General features: G+C 35.6%; 1 protein-coding gene across 2 annotated transcripts in view; it reads right to left on the bottom strand.

The window, feature by feature from the left end:
• Positions 1-9,605, bottom strand: part of MAGED1 (MAGE family member D1) — a 59,466-nt gene extending 49,861 nt beyond the window's left edge. For both annotated transcript variants that reach the window (XM_004782320.3, XM_045068350.1), the window contains exon 1: positions 9,522-9,605. The gene's annotated coding sequence lies outside the window, so the exon portion shown is untranslated. The remainder of the gene's footprint in view (positions 1-9,521) is intronic.
• Positions 9,606-17,868: the final 8,263 nt, after the last annotated feature.

Here is a 17,868-nt window from a genome sequence, read left to right as displayed (position 1 = left end):
TTGTGATGTGATGAGCACTGAATGTTGTATGTTAAGTGATAAATCATTGAATTCTACTCCAGAAACCAATATTGCACTGTATGTTAACTAACTAAAATTTAAGCTTAAATAAAGGCAAGTAAGTCAAGAGCTAATGAGATCATGTAAAGGATACAGGAGCCAAACAGAAAAGTTTAATTTCTAAAATGACAGTTTGAGCATCAAAAATCAATCACAGTGGATAAATACAATAAAACACATAAAAATCCATGAATTCCTAATAATATTAAAGAAAACAATGAAAGTCTCTAGGAAACCAACCCCTTACTCTGATAAGTAAAAAAAAAAGGGAAAAAAAAGCATTCACCTTGACTTTCTTTTTATAAGTTATATTTTGGAACAAAAAAAAGAGTTGATAAAGTCTTTTTATATAATAATTTCAGCTAATAAATGCAGAAGGATTGATTAAATTAGACCACGTTCTTTCAACTACTACTGAAATTATGAATTTAGACAATTATCTTCAATGGCTGCTAAAATCAACAGGAGAAAGGTTGGTAGGAGATACTACAATGGAGAGATCAGGCTGACAAAACCTGAAAACACAAATCAACCCCAGAATCAGTTAAAAAGTTAAACCAGAGAGAAAAGAAGTATGTGTAGTTATAAGAAAAACTACTCCGTAGTGAAGGGGGTGGGGTTATGGACATTGGGGAGGGTATGTGCTTTGGTGAGTGCTGTGAAGTGTGTAAACCTGGTGATTCACAGACCTGTACCACTGGGGATAAAAATATATGTTTATAAAAAATAAAAATTAAAAAAAAAAAAAAAGTTAAACCAGATATGATGAAATACAATAGAAAGTGCATATCACTACCTCCAATGATTTTTTTTCCCCTTAAAAAATAATTGAATGGATGCCTGGGTGGCTCAGTCGATTAAGTATCTGCCTTTGGCTCAGGTCATGATCCCAGCATCCTGGGATCCGAGTCCCAAGCAGGTTCCTTGCTCAGGTGGGAGCTTGCTTCTCCCTCCATCTCTCACTCCCCCTGCTGTGCTCTCTCTCTAACAAATAAATAAATAAAATCTTTAAAAATTAATTGAAACTGAATCTAATCAAGCCTCTAGTTCTAAATGCCAGTGAACAGAAACATGCAGATGGGAAAACAAAATGAATACCTCAAGGAAGCAATCATCTAAATCCATTTGTTGATAGGATAAATGACTTAGTTTCTCTAATAAACCAATGGTCTTTAAAATGTAGGGGGTGACTACAGATAGGAAAAAAATACTTAAAAGAAAAAATATCTAATGTCAGTAAACAGTAGCCCTTGGTTAGATATATATTTAACAAAGCCAACTATAAAAATACATCTTTTTATTAATACTTTTTAAAAAAATTATTTATTTATTTCAGAGAGAGGGAGACAGCACGCATGTATGTGTGAGGGTGGAGGGACTAAGGAAGAGGGAGAGAAAGAATGCTGAGCCCCACACAGGGAACCAGGCATGATATCATCCCCTGAGATCATGACCTGAGCCGAAATCAAGAGTCAGACGCTTAATTGACTAAGCCACTCAGGTGCCCCTAAAAAGATATCTTTAAGACAGTCATGGAAATTTGAATATGGACTGGGCATTAGATAATATAAGGAATTACTGTTAACCTTCTTAAGTATAATGGTCTTGTGGTTACTTAATAGAATACACTTAAGAGTTAGAGATGTGGGGTGGTTCAGATGGTTAAGTGTCTGCTTTGGGCTTAGGTTACGATCCCAGCAGCTGGGACCAACCCTAATGTCAAGCTTCCTGCTTAGTAGGGGAAGTCTGCTTCTCCGCCCCCCCCCCGCCCCACTTCTTGCTTGCTCTCTCATTCTCTCCCTCTCAATAAATAAATAAGATCTTTAAAAAAAAGCTAGAGATGGATAGTGAGTTATTTACCCATATAATGATATAACGTCTGGGATTGCTTTAAAATACCCAGTGAAAAAAAGCAGGTGAGGAGAAAAAAATCAAAGGCAACTGACCAAATGATATTAATCGTTGAAGATGAGAAATGAATACATTCTGGTTTATTTTACTATCCTCTACTTTAAATATATTTGAAAATTTCAGTAATAAATGAAAAAAGAAGCCAATGTCAGGGGTTGCAACTGGCTCCTTCCAAACTGGACAGTTTGAGCAACAGAAGAAATGATGACTGCAATGGATTGAAAAGTACTAAATATATAAATAGCCACAAGTTCAGCAAAATAGAGAAAAGGACAACAAAGACATCTCAAAAAATATAAGTATACTTTAATTTAGGTTGGGTGATGGTTTTAAAAACCAGCTGTAAGACCTATTATTTCACATTTTATAATTAACAGTTTCCTCACCAGGATTTCTTCCTCTTTATTATTTGATTTTTACCTTTATTCTTTTTTTTTATTGTGCTATGGACTTTATTCTTTTGTGTATGATATCATACACATCATCTTCAGTGATAAGAGCATGGGATTTCATATTACAGAACTATGCATTTGAATATGAACACCCTTTGATGGAGATTCCTTAAGGAATTAAAAATGGAGCTACCCGGGGCACCTGGGTGGCTCAGTGGGTTAAGCCGCTGCCTGCGGCTCGGGTCATGATCTCAGGGTCCTGGGATTGAGTCCCGCATCGGGCTCTCCGCTCAGCGGGGAGCCTGTTTCCCTCTCTCTCTCTCTGCCTACTTGTGATCTTTCTCTGTCAAATAAATAAAAAAAATCTTTAAAAAAATGGAGCTACTCTGTGACCCTGCAATTGCACTACTGGGTATTTACCCCAAAGGTACAGATGTAGTGAAAAGAAGGGCCATGTGTACCCCAATGTTCATAGCAGCAATGACCACAATCGTCAAACTGTGGAGGGAACCAAGATGCCCTTCAACAGAAAATGGTTAAAGAAGACACAGTCCATATATATGAAATGAAATATTATGCCTCCATCAGAAAGGATGAATACCCAACTTTTATATCAACAGGGACGGGACTGGAGGAGATTATGTGGAGTGAAATAAGTCAAGCAGAGAGAGTCAATTATCATATGGTTTCACTTACTTGTGGAGCATAAGGAATAACATGGAGGACATTAGGAGGAGGAAAAGAGAAGTGAATTGGGGGAAATTGGAGGGGAGACGAACCATGAAAAGACTGTGGACTCTGAGAAACAAATTGAGGGTTTTGCGGGGGGATTGGAAGAGCCTGGAGGTGAGTATTAAGGAGGGTACATATTCCATGGAGCACTGGGAGTGGTACATAAACAATGAATCTTGGAACACTGAAAAAATTAAATTAAATTAAAAACAAAAAACAAAAAACAGCCTTTGGGGCGCCTGGGTGGCTCAGTGGGTTAAAGCCTCTGCCTTCAGCTCAGGTCATGATCTCAGGGTCCTGGGATCGAGCCCCAATCGGGCTCTCTGCTCATCAGGGAGCCTGCTTCCCTTCCTCTCTCTGCCTGCCTCTCTGCCTACTTGTGATCTCTCTCTGTCAAATAAATAAATAAAAATCTTTATAAAAAAAAACAGTCTTTAAGCTTTATGATTAAATTTCTTAACCAAGTATTAAAAAAAAAATTTCTTAACCAAGTATAATTCCTTTCCTTTCATATAAAATGGAAGAATATGTACATCTTTAGTCTTTTTTTGTTTTGATTAGAAATGCATATATTTCCTGATGAAAAATAGACACCTAGTAAATATTACTTGTCTTCTTTTTTAAAAAACAAGTAATACAGCTATAAAAGGCTAATTGGGGAAAAAAGAATTTGAAAATGGTTAGGTATTAGATGGTATTAGGAAATTATTCTTAATTTTTCTTGGTAACATAAAGGTGATTAAATTATTTACAAAACATCTGTAATATTCAGAGATGAACAATAAGATATTTAGGGGTAAAGTGCCATGATCCACGCTCCTCAAACTGATCTATTAAGTGGTAACTCAATCAAAATGTCAAAGAAGCATTTTTGTGAAAACTGACAAGCTGATTCTAAAATACATATGGAAATGCAAAAGACCAAGAATAACTAGGAATTATTGAAGAAAGAGAACAAAACTGTAGGACTAAATGACTATATATAAGATATATTATAAAATGACATTATGATAGTGGTACTTATACAAGAATAGAGAAATAAACCAAACAAAAAGGAATTCAGAAACAAACCCACATATATAATCTAGTCATTTGATTCATGAAAAACACGACTTTATACAAGGGAAACAATGATCTTTTCAATAAGTGATAATGGGTTGACTGAATGTCCATTTCTTTTTTTTTAAAGGTTTATTTATTTATTTAAGAGAGCATGAGTGGGGGAGGGACAGAAGGAGAGAGAGAAGCAAACTTCCGGCTGAGCAGGGAGCCTGATGTGGGGTAGATCCCAGGACCCTGGGATCATTACCTGACCTGGAATCATGAGGCTTAAAGCGACAGAGCTACCCAGGTGCCCCTAAATGTCCATTTTGACATACAAAAAGGGAGTGGCTTTACTCATACTGAAATCACACACAAAATCAATTCAAATAAATTGTGAATACAAATGAATGATTAAACAATAGCGCAACACAGAAAAATGTCTTCAGGACTTTGAGAAATGCAAAGACTAACAAAACAAGGCTAGCCATAAAGGGGAAAAACTATGAAACTGAACAATATTAAAATTGAGATATTCAGTTCATTAAAGGACACCATTAAAAAACTGAGAATGCAAGGAACTGAGATTTGTAATAAACATATCTAACAAAATATCAACATTCTTTTTTTTTAAAGATATTATTTATTGGGGGCACCTGGGTGGCTCAGTTGGTTAAGCAACTGCCTTCGGCTCAGGTCATGGTCCCAGAGTCCTGGGATCGAGTCCCATATTGGGCTCCCAGCTCCATGGGGAGTCTGCTTCAACCTCTGACCTCCCCTCTCATGCTCTCTCTCACTTTGTCTCTCTCTCTCTCTCAAAATAAATAAATAAAAATCTTTTTTTAAAAAAGGTATTATTTATTTATTTTTGTGAGGGAGAGGGAGAGAGCATGAGTAGGGGGAGGGGCAGAGGGAGAAGCAGACTCCCTGCTGAGCAGGGATTTTTTTTTTCCCCATGCAGGGCTTGATCCCAGAACCCTGAGATCATGACCTGAGCCATGACCTGACACTTAACCATCTGAGCCACCCAGGCGCCCTCAAAATATCAACATTCTTAATATAAAAAGATCTCCTACAAACCAAAAAGATAGTCCAGGAGAAAAAGTCAAAGATTAAACAGGTATTTCATAAAAAGATATCCAGGCTTACAAACATATGAACAGATCATCATATTTGCAAATTAAAATCACAATAAGATACCATTCATAACCACTAAAATGGCTTTTTTCCCCTTCAAAAGTAAAGACAATGACAAGTGCTGACAATATTCTAGAGCAAGTGGAACTGTTGAAGATTTATACTGAGTTTTATAGTACAAGCACACCTCAGAGACATTGTGGATTTGGTTCCAGACCATCACAATAAAATGAATGCCACAATAAAGCAAGTAAAATGAATTTTTTGGTTTCTCAGTGCATATAAAAGTTATGTTTACACTGTACTATAGTCTATTAAGTATGCAATAACATTGCTTAATAATGTATATACTGTAATTAAAAATATTCTTAAAAATGCCAACCGTCATCTGAACTTTTAGCAAGTCATCACTACTGATCACAGATTACTATCAACAAATACAATAATAATGAAAAAGTTTGAAATATTGCAAGAATTTTATCAAAATGTAACACAGAGACATCAAGTGTGCAAATGTCATTGGAAAAATGGTGCCTATAGATTTGTTCGACTCAGGACAGCCACAAACCTTCAATTTGTAAAAAACAACAACAACAACAACAACAACAACAAAACAGTATCTGCAAAGTGCAACAAAGCAAAGTGCAATAAAACAAGGTGTATCTATACAACCACTGTGGAAAACCAGTTGGCATTATCTACTAAAGCTAATCATATACATAATCTATAATTCAGCAATTCTACTCTTAGAATGCCCAAAAGAAATGTGTGCATATATTACCAAAAGACATGTACTAGATTGCTCACAGTATTATTTACAGACCAATAATGGAAATAAACAAAATATCCATCTACTATGATATATTCAAACAATGGCATACATAGCAATGAGAATGAAGGAATTACTACTGCGCCCAATAATATGGATGAATCTCAAAAACAAAATCTGTTTTTAAAAGGTTTTATTTACTTTTTGAGAGTGACAGAGAGAGAGAGAAGCAGACTCCTCGCTGAGCAGAGAGCCCGATGCAGGGCTCAATCCCAGGACCCTGAGATCAAGACCTGAGCCAAAGGCAGACGCTTAACTGACTGAGCCACCCAGGTGTCCCTTAAAAAAATCTTATGCCAGTGAAGTCAGGCACACACAAAAAATATTATACTATAAAATTTTTACAAAGTCCCAAAATAGACAAAATTATTATAATGTGACAGAAGCCAGGATTGTGACTAATGGGAGTTTAGATGCGAATGGTAGGGGACACATTCAAGGGCCTTCAGATGCTAATCATATTCTATTTCTTAATTTGGATGCTGGTTACACAGGTGTTTACACTATGAAATGAATGGATGGATGGATGAGTGGGCAAAAGAGTGAACAAGTGAGCTAATATGTCAAAAGTTAACTGTTGAATCTAGGTTCAGAGCATAAAAGTATTCATACTCTTCTTTCAACTTATGCTTGTTAAATTAAAAAATGTTCAAGTAAAAAGAGTCACTATGCCTCTCAGCTCTCACGTACCTAATATAATCTGATTTATGAAAGGAAATTTTTTAAATGAAATTTCTATTCCCAGATTGTGTCTTATAAAACAGTAAAATACTCCACATATTTTCTATTTCTCATTAATAAACAGAGAAAGAGAGACAGACATAAAGACAAAGAGAATCTGGCCAGGACTGAGTGTTTTGCAGACCATACCTCCATGAACTCCACCACCAACAGTAAGTTACCATCTAGCTCTGAGTCTTGGTTTTATCATCAGTAAGATGACAATGATAATACTGACCTTAGAAGATGGTTTTGAACATTAAGTGACCAACTATATTTAAAAGGTTGCCTGTACAGACAGATCAAGTACTAAATTCTTCCAATTTAACATACCAACATTTATGGGCAATGTATCATGAATACACAGTGATAAGAGCAGTGAAAGAGGTAATTAACTATGCTGTGGGATAGCACACAATGCACCACGGATACACAGACTGAAAGAGAAGTGAGGATGGATATAAAGATGTCTTCCTAGCAGGGCTGGTAACTGACAATACACCTAAATGATAGCAAGAAGCTAGCCAGGATAAAAAGAATACGGGAAATATAAGTGCTTGGATTAGGTTATTTCAGTATGCAGAGTGCAGCATTAAAGCTATGCCGAAAAGTGACCAGAGGCAAAAGGGGTGTGTAGGAAACCGAGTGAACAAAACATAGAGACACTGACATAGATACATCTTGTTTTTCCCACTAATAGCTGTATAGTTTGTGCCCTCACTTCCTTTAGGTTCTGCTCAAATGTTGCCTTACAGGGAGGCCTTCCTATCCATCCTATTTAAAATAGTACATCCCCTCTCCATCACAACCTATTCATATTTATTATATATTCATTTACTGTCTCTCAACTACAGTTTAATAAACTATTTTCCACTGTTGTATCCTCAGTGCTTAACACTGACACATAAAGTTATTCAATAAAAAATTCTTGGATGAATGATGGTTGCACACTGGATTAAAGCCACGCGATTTTTAAATGCCCTGTAATTATGACTTGAATAAAGAATACACAGACATCAGCAATACCCTTCAAAAAAGTTTCTAAGTGTTTTGGTATCATGAAAATCTCTGCCTCATTTTTTCTAAAAGAATTGAAAATTATACCTGGCCCAGAAAAAAAAAAGGATTACCTCTTATTTGGCAAGTATAACACAGTAGTTACAAGAGGAGAGAAATAAATTGCTTGTTCAAGGAGATCCTTGATTAGGGGCGCCTGGGTGGCTCAGTGGGTTAAGCCTCTACCTTCAGCTCAGGTCATGATCTCCCGAGTCCTGGGATGGAGCCCCACATCGGGCTCTCTGCTCAGCGGGAAGCCTGCTTCTCCCTTCTCTCTCTGCCTGTCTCTCTACTTCTGATCTCTCTCTGTCAAATAAATAAATAAATAAATAAATAAATAAATAAATAGAAAAAGGAGATCCTTGATTAAATTCCTTTTTAGAGCCTGAAAAACCCTGACCCTCATCATAAGTTTAATGGTCATGATGTCCCTCTCTTGGGTAAAACTGGAATAATAAATTATGATTAACTAATGTTCTCACAAGACAAACTGAACCTGATGAATGGGACAGAAAAATGCATTTCTGCGCCTAATAGAGAATACGTGCAAACTTTGAAAAATCTGCCAGCTTCCTGTTCAATGTTGCTACCAGAGTACAGAAAAGGATTTGCATAATAAATATAACTCATATAAAAAATAAATTTGTGATTGGATATCTTATCTGTCAACCAGTCCTATTCCATGAAAAGTTTTAAAGGAGATGGGAAAACTGCCAGTGTCAAGAGCTGACACCAGGTAACAGGCAAAACCCTTGCTCCTTTAAAAAGTGGGGACTGAGTTCTATGCCAATTATTTAAAATCTATTTATTTGAGAGAGAGAGAGAGAGAATGAGAAAGAGTGCATGACAGAGAAAAGGTCAGAGGGAGAAGCAGACTTCCCGCCAAGCAGAGAGCCAGATACAGAACTCGATCCCAGGACTCCAGGATCATGACCTGAGCTCAAGGCAGTCATTTAATCAAGTGAGCCACCCAGACGCCCATGTTTTGTTTTGTTTTTGTTTATGTTTTTTTAATGTCATGAATACAGGGTTAAAATCAAGGCAGTTTCTGATGTATCATTTTGTTTAGAGTAAAAATTAAAAAAAATAATTAACAAGTAAAATAATATTTTTAAGAAAACAGCATTGACCATGAAATTGAAGACATACCTGGTTTTCAGAAGTACGTAATTCAATGGCCTCTGCAGGAGTGGGACAAGAGGCATCAGGTTGTGGGGCAGGGAGAGGAGCAAAGTACTGCAGTCGAAGGAAAAGGAAGAGCGGGAGAAAGGGGATCCAAAAATTTTAAGGCTAAAAGGGGGCGGTGAACAAGGTGGGAGGTAAGACGTAGGAAAAGAATCTGTGGTAGAGGGGATGACCCAGGCTCAAAAGATCAGGAAGAGGATCTGGGATAACGAGGAGAGGTAAAGAATGACCAGGGATAAAAGGACTACAAGAGAGAAAGGGGAGAGGATGACGGCCTGTCATCTTCATTAGAGGGGGAAGATAGGCGACCGGAACCTAAGCGTCAGAAACATCCTTCACACAACGTACTCTGGGGATGAAAATTTCTTTCCGCCCCACGTTGAAGCAAGGAGGAAAGTTTCTCCGGGGTGTCTGGGGACTCACTTGGGGAAATTATCACCCTCTTTCTTTACACTCACCTTCCTGAAGAAAACCGCAACGCAACGATGGCGTGACCAGAAGTGCTATTTTCCTTCCTTCGGCGAAAGCCTTGCTTCCGCCGCCACGCCCCCTTTGCCAGGCAACTTCCTGTGCCTCTCTAGCAATCCCTTACAATACTTTATCGCCCTGGCCGTCTCACCCTATTGGAAGCTGGATAGTGATGTAAACCCGCTAGGAGGGGGAATCCGTAACTTTTTACAAATACTAGCTCTAGTCATTCCAAGAACCCATTATTTCAGCCAGCCCCCAAGTACCCAAATTTGTCACTTCGCATTGTCGATTTAGCCTTTGAATACCTTCCTAACCCTTAGTCCCTTGACTCTTGGATGTCAACAATTACGTATTTGTCATACTGCTTTACTGTTTTTTGACATACTATGTTGAAAAATAAGTTCATTTTTATTAGTGGCATACTTTGATCTCAAGATTTTTAAAGATCTTAAATCTGAATCCGTTTTTGTCTCGGAATGGTATCCAAAGAACTACATACCATACTCAGATTTCCAAATAAATAAGGGACACTCATGTAGAAAGCATTCTTGTATATGTATATACCACCCCCTGCCCGATAAGGGCAACTAACAAATTTTCAATAATAAGAATAATTTTTGCTGTGGTTAAAAGTTCAGTATTGAGGGGCGCCCGGGTGGCTCAGTCGTTAAGAATCTGCCTTTGACTCAGGGCCTGGTCTCGGTGTGCTGGGATCTACCCGCCCCACCCCACTGGGCTCCCTGCTCCGGGGGAAGCCTGCTTTTCCCTCTCTCACTCCCCCTGCTTATGTTCCCTCTCTCGCTGTGTCTCTGTCAAATAAATAAATAAATAAATAAAATCCTTTAAAAAAAAAAAGTTCAGTGTTGAATTACCTATTGCCACTACCTCCAGAAAGCTCTTCTGGGCCTCAAATATGTACCCCAGTTCTCCCTTTTTTGTGTGGTTATTTTCAATCTATAAATACATAGTGAGAATCTACCATGTACCAAATACTATGCTACAACCATGAGCTTTGCAATAGGCGCCCACAGCTTAGGGACTAAAGGTGATGTTTTAAACACATAAGAGCCTGGCATAAAATAGGCGATTATCAATGTTTGTCCGATGAATAAATAACCAAAATGTGGCCAGGGAAACGACAGGGACCAGCACCAAGTCCTTACTTTTGCTGGTATTTTTATAGTTCATTTCAACGTTTTAACTCATATTTTGTCATTGAACCAGGAGATTCTGAACAACCACTCAGTGTAAGGCTCTGTTCCTGATATTGCCCATATAAAGAAAAGTAAGACACAGTCCTGGATTTCAAGGCTATCCAAGCAGTGGGGGAAATGAACACATAAACAACTAATAGCACTATAATGTGACAAAATAATAGGTAGAGACCGTTTAGGAACTATGGGCATCCCATTGATTGGTGAATATTAAAAACCTGAAATATACCTTATCTCCTGAAGGTTGCTCAATAAAGACTTGTTTAATGTTGACTAGATTATTGAATGGATGAATAAAAGTGAAGAATGGCAGTGAACTTGAACTATAGTGTGAAAGGAACAGTAATGAGTGCTGAAGCTGAATGTAAGAAGAGGCCAGAGAAGGAAGGACTTTGCACGCCACATCATGGAGTTTGAGATTAATTATAAGGAAAACAGAAATCCAAAGAAGAATTTTAAACAAGAAAGTATGTGGTAATGTTTAAAACCACAATATAGAAAATGGACTGTACTGGTGCAATCTGGAGGCAGAGAAGCTGATTTAGAGGATATTGTGGTAGTCAATGAATAAATACAGAAAATTAAGGCTTATGCTATTAATAATTAATTGTATTTGCAAATTGATCTGGAAAAATTAGCCAGTGGATTATCAGAAATCCAGAGACATTGAAACTTGATCATTTTCCCTTGACTTCCTCTATGTTCAAAATTTTGAAAAATTCATGCAACAAATATGTGTCAAGCTGTTATTATGCACCAGGCTCTAAAGATAGAACCATGACAAAAATGGACAAAAATTTCTGCTCTCACAGAAACTACATTCTTGTGGCATATAATAAAATATTTAAGAAATTACATGCCAGAAAGTGACAAGTACTAAGAAGAAATAAAGCAAGTAAGTAGGATAGCAATGTACACGGGGGAGGGGGTGAAGATTGCCACATGAAAAAGTTGAAAGAAAGGGTGATATATGGATATTTATAGACTTCATCCATTTCTCTCAGTCATAAGGATCACTTAGTTCAGACCCCTCATGTTTCTCCCCAAATCCCAACCCTTTAGCATGGTATACAAAAGCTTTGGTATTCTAACATGGTCTCTCTCTCTCCAGCCTCATCCCTCACCACTCAGCTTTTCCCACCCTAAGTCAAAGTCTCACACAAGTGCTTACAAATTGGAAAGTGCACTGAGATCTCAAATAATGTGTGCTTTCACTCTGCTATCTAGTATTCACCATTCATATATCTGCTGATATTTTTAACTCTTTCATTAAGACCTACTGACTCTTAATTTCACTCCTTAACCCAAACCAGACAACTGTTCCTCTTCTTTGAGTCCACCATACATCCTGTTCTTATCATTTTATTTTATTCACTCAACAAACATTTGTTGGTCAACTACTATGTGGTTGTCGCTGTTCAAGGCAGTAGAGATACTTGCATAAACAAAGGAGTGGAAAAAATCCTCACACTTTTAAAACTTACATTTTAGTGAGGAAGACAAACAATAAACAAAAATAGCATAATAAATATAGAACTTATAAAGCAGTAGTTTTCAACTCTGGGTGCCGATTAAAACCACATGTATTATTTTGTATATACCATATATGATAAAGATATAAAGAATAATTTTAAATAGTTATCCAAACTGACAGAAAATCATATACAATAAAAACTTTCCATGTTATACTTAGCCCCTAGTCACCTAGTGAATTTCTTAGTTATTCTTTCAAAGATATTTTATACATATACATGTATGTATATATATTTTTTACATTTTTAACAAACAACATCATATAATACAAACTATTTTACACCAAGAATTTTTTTACTTAACTATATACACGTAGGTATGTGTTTCATATTGTTACATAAAGAGGTTTTTCATTTCTTAAAATTACATATAATAAATTACTTTTTTTTGTATGAACAGTACTATAAGTACTAACACATGCATAGATTCATGTAACCACACCACAGTCAGGATATAGAACAACCTCTTAACCCCCAAAAGTCTCTGTTTTAGTCACACAGTCTTCCTTGCCCAAAAACCCTTGCAAAGACTCCTATTTTCTTTCAATCTAGTTTCTACTTTTCTAAAATGTCCTATATATGGAAACATAGAATAAGTAACCTTTTGAGACAAGCTTCTTTTACCTAGGATAACACCTTTGAGATTTATCCAACTTCTTACATGTATCAATTATTCATTAGTTTTTATTTCTGAATAGGATTTCATTATATAGGTATATCACAAATTATTTATCCACTCACCAATTGAAACACTTGGGCTATTTCTACTTTTGGAGATGATGAGTTAAAAGACTATAACATTTATATATGCAGGTTTTTGTGTGAACATAGTCTTAATATCTCAAAAGAAAGGCCTTGGAATAGGATTGCTCATAAATGGTTATGGTATCTGGATGTCTAAATTTATAAGAAAATGCCAAAATGTCTTTCAAAGTGGGTGAACCACTTTGCATTCCTACCAGCAATGTGTGAGTTCTAGTTACTTTCACACCCTTGCCAGCACTTGGTATTCTTCATACTTTTCTTTAAAAAGTGTTTATTTAAGTAATTTCTACATCCAACATGGGGCTTGAACTCACAAGCCCAAGATCAAGAGTCAGATTCTCGGGACACCTGGGTGGCTCAGTTGGTTGGACAACTGCTTTCGGCTCAGGTCATGATCTCGGAGTGCCGGGATCGAGTCCGGCATCGGGCTCCCAGCTCCACCGGGAGTCTGCTTCTCTCTCTGCCCTTCTCTTCACTCATGCTCTCTCTCCCTGTCTCTCTCTCAAATAAATAAATACAATCTTAAAAAAAAAAAAAGAGTCAGATTCTCTTCCAGCAGGGCCAGGCAGGCACCCATTCATACTTCTCTTAATGGTAATTGTTCAAATAGATATGTGGTACATAGAATCTCTGTGGCTTTAATACGCTCACTATTTGTTAAAAGGACTATTTTTTCTCCATTGAAACTGCACCTTTGTAAAAAATCAGCTCACCGTATTTGTATTGGTGTATTTCTAAATACACTATTCTTTTCCACTAATATATATGTCGTCCTTTTACCAATACTACACTGTCTTGATAACTGTAGTTTCAAAGTCAATTTTAATCTCAAGTAGTCTGATTCCTTCAAATTTATTCTTCTTTTTCAAACTTAGTTATTCTAATTCCTTTGATTTTTCCTATATGTTATGGAATCAGCTTTTCTATAACTACAAAAAATCTTGTGATTTTGGTGGTAATTGTGTTAAATCTAGATTAATTTGGGGATATCCTTCATCTTAGTATGTAGATCCTAAAAATCCATGAATACTAGATGTCTTTCCATTTCTTTAGATCTTCCTAGATTTCTTAAATCAGTGCTTTGTAGTTTTCAACATGCAGATCTTGTTTATTTATTTGCTAAATTCACACCTAATTGTTTCCATTCTTTGAGTTATCATAAATTGTATTATTTTATTCAATTTTGTTTAATTGTTAGATGTATTGTAAATTTTTTATATTTCATTACTGGTTTTTAGATATATGATAGATTTTGTGTACTAACTTATATCCTGAGTTTTTATTAAACTTACTTGATATTTCTAAGGGTTTTTGTTTTGTAGATTTCTTGGGAATTTTTTCTGAGCACTTATGTTGTCTGCATATAAGGAAAGATTTTCCCTTTTTCAATTAGTACTAATGTTGTTTCTTTTTCATAAGTAATTGCACTGTTTAGGACTTCCACTGCAATGTTGAGTAGGAGTGATGAGAAGAGTCTCTTTGTTTTGTTCCAGAAATTAAAGGGAAAACATTCAATTTTTCAGCATTAAGTAAAGCTGAAGTAGCTATAATATTAGAAAAAATGGACTTTAAAACAGAAAATTTTATTACAAGTAAAAAAATTTATAATGATAACAGAGTATATCCATCTATAAGATATTAAAATTACAAACACAGGTGCATATCCACCTAAAACCAGAGCCCCAAAGAAGAGAAACAGAAAGTTATAGAATTTAAGAGAGGTATGGAAAATTCAACAATAGTTGGAAACTTTAATACTCCACTTTCAGGAATGAAAAGGACAACAAAGCAGAGGATCAAAGAGGAAATAGAATATTAACCCAGCAATATAAAAAAACTAGGATTAATAGTATACTCCTCTCTGAAAAGACAGAATACATATTCTTTTCAAGTACACATGGAACATTCCCCAGGATAGACGATATACTAAGCCAGAAAATAAGCCTCAATACATTGAAAATCAACAAAACAAAAATATTGTTTCTCTGAAAAGACCAACAAAATTCATAAATCTTTAGCTAAACTGACCAAGAAAAAAGGGAATACTCAAATTACTAAAAGGAGTAATGAGAGAGCAGTTGTTACTACAGACATTAAAGAAAGAGAAAGAAAATAAGAGAATACTATGAATAACCATTTGCCAATAAATTAGATAGAGTAGGTGAAATGGACATATTCATAGAAAGAAACAAATTACTGAAACAAATTCAAGAAGCAGAAAAACAAAGTAGACCTATAACAAGCATAGAGATTGAATTTGTAATTTTAAAAAACTTCCCACAAGAAAAAGTCCATGTCCAAATTCACTGGTAAATTCTACCAAACTTTTAAATAACTAATTATAATCAATACCAACTGTTTACAATTTGTTACAGAAAATAGAAGAGAAACATTTTGCAAATTCTGTAAGGTTTGTATTTTCCTGCTAACAAAAGGAGACAAAAGCATGACAAGAAAAGAATACCACAGACCTTTATGCCAAAATTCTCAGTTAAATACTATCAAACCAAACCCACTGACATATGCAAAAAATTATACTCCATAACCACGTGTAATATATCCAAGAAATGCTAAGTTGGTATAACATCTAAAAATCTATTAAAGTAAAGCACAATATCAATAAAATAAAGGACAAAACCAAATAATCATTTGGGCAGACACAGAAAAAAAAAAAACTTGACAAGATCCAATACTCTTTCATGATATAAAACAACAAGAACAACATCAAACTAGGAATAGAATGAAGCCTCCTGACCCTACCTCATACTATATACTAAAATTAGCACAAAGTGGATCATAGGCCTAAATATAAGTGCTGAAGCTATACAAATCTTGGGAAAAATACAGGAGTAACTACAAGTTAGGCAAAGCCCTCTTAAATATGATACAAATGTCCAAATAACAAAATAAAAAACTAGTAGGTAAATTTGGAATTTTCATCAAGAAGATGAAAAGAAAACACTCAAAATGGGACAACATGTTTGTAAACCATATATCTGATGAAGGACTTGTACATGTAATATATAAAGAATTTGTTACAACTCAAAAATGAATAATCCAACTTAAAAAATGGGAAATGTATCCAAATGGACATTTCTCAAACGGCCCGTGAGTACATGAATAGATGTTCAACATCGTTACACATCGGGAAAATGCATATCAAAGCCACGAAGAGAAAAATGATAAATATAACCTAGTCAGTCATTCAGACTGTCCATCAGCCCTGCCTCAGGGACTCAAAGATTGGAATACAAAGATTATGGAATACAAAATAAAATGAATCATAACAGTTCCTTGAGGATGGGATCTGAGATAATTCTGAGATAATTTTGATAATGATCAAGGTGAGAAAAACTGGAGGCATAAGAAATTGCCCTAGGTTCATTCAAAGCCATTTAGGTAGAATTTGGCAAGGACTAACGTGTCTGAATAGTGAGAGCAGAATTAAAGAAATATTCCTTTTTAATTGTTATTTTACTTCTTGGTTGCTGAGGTCTGGGAAACATGAAATATTAGTAATTGGCTGAAAAAAATCATAAACTCAGAAAGAAACCATGTATTTAAAAATAGTTTTTAACTTATTATGTAGCCAAAAAAAGATGAAAAAGAGGAAGTCATTATTTTTTTCCTGATCAAAGTCATAAAACATCCACAGATAAAAGCCATGTTATATCTGGAGGAACAAAAATAACGATGACATCTTATTTCTCCTTGGAAACAATGCACGCAAGACAGTGAAGAAACATTTTTAACATACCAAAAGAAAAAATCAAGGTAAAAATCTATATTTGACAACAATCTTTTGAAAGTGAAAGTAAAATAAAGACATTTTTTTCAGACTTACAAAAGCTGAAATAATTTATTATTGGCAGACCTATACTATAAGAAATGTTAAAGAAAGTGCTTCATGAAGAAGAAAAATGATAGCAGATAAAAATATGCATCTATAGAAAGGAATGAAGAGGGCCAAAATGGTGTGATATTGCTATTTATAATAAATACATATTTTGTCTTTGTGTGCTATTCCTGGCAGATATTTCCTAAAACCCTTATAATTTCTTAAGAGCCATGGGGACATGCTTTATTATACTATTTGGTCTTTGTCCTCAGTTCCTGAAATAGCTTCAGAGCATAAAGGTGAAGTGGATGTCTTTTGTTATTCATAACAAACCCCTTTCAACAACACCTGAAAATATGTTAATGAGGTGACTTTTGGAAAGCTTGTGAGGATGGAGGCTGGTTGCCAGGGGAACCAAGCCTGATAACAGGGTTGGAAATTTCAGTTCTATCTATCCTCTCCAACTTGCAAGAAAGGGAGAGGAGCTAGAGATTGAGTTCAATCACTTACAGCCAAAGATTTAATCCATCATCCTTATGTAATAAAGCCTTGATGAAAACCCAAACGGATGGGTTCAGAGAACTTTCAGGTTGGTAAATATTAGGGGATGTGAGAATTGTGTGCCTGGAGAAAGCATGGAAACTCTGTCCTATGTATCTCTTCCATCTGGCTGTTCCTGAGATATATTTTATATTTTTATATATTTATAAATAAGTATTTATATATTTTATAATAAACCAGTAATCTAGTAAGTAAATGTTTTCCTAAATTATGTGAGCTGGTTTAGAAAATTAATTAATCTCAAGGAGGGGGTCATGCGAAAACCTGATTCATAATCAGTTGATCAGAAGCATAGGTAACAACTTGGACTTGCTATTGGTGTCTGAAGTTATGGAGGCAGTTTTGTGGGATTGAGCCTTTAACTTGTGGAATTAAATTTTAGGAAACTCAACTGGTAAAGAATTGTTTGGTATTGGAAAAATGC

This window comes from Mustela putorius, unplaced genomic scaffold (genome assembly GCF_011764305.1).
Source record: "Mustela putorius furo isolate JIRA1106 unplaced genomic scaffold, ASM1176430v1.1 tig00003902_pilon_pilon_pilon, whole genome shotgun sequence".
NCBI classification, from domain to species: Eukaryota; Metazoa; Chordata; class Mammalia; order Carnivora; family Mustelidae; genus Mustela; species Mustela putorius.
Note: the sequence above shows the minus strand (reverse complement) of the source record. Positions and strands in the feature narration are given on the sequence as shown.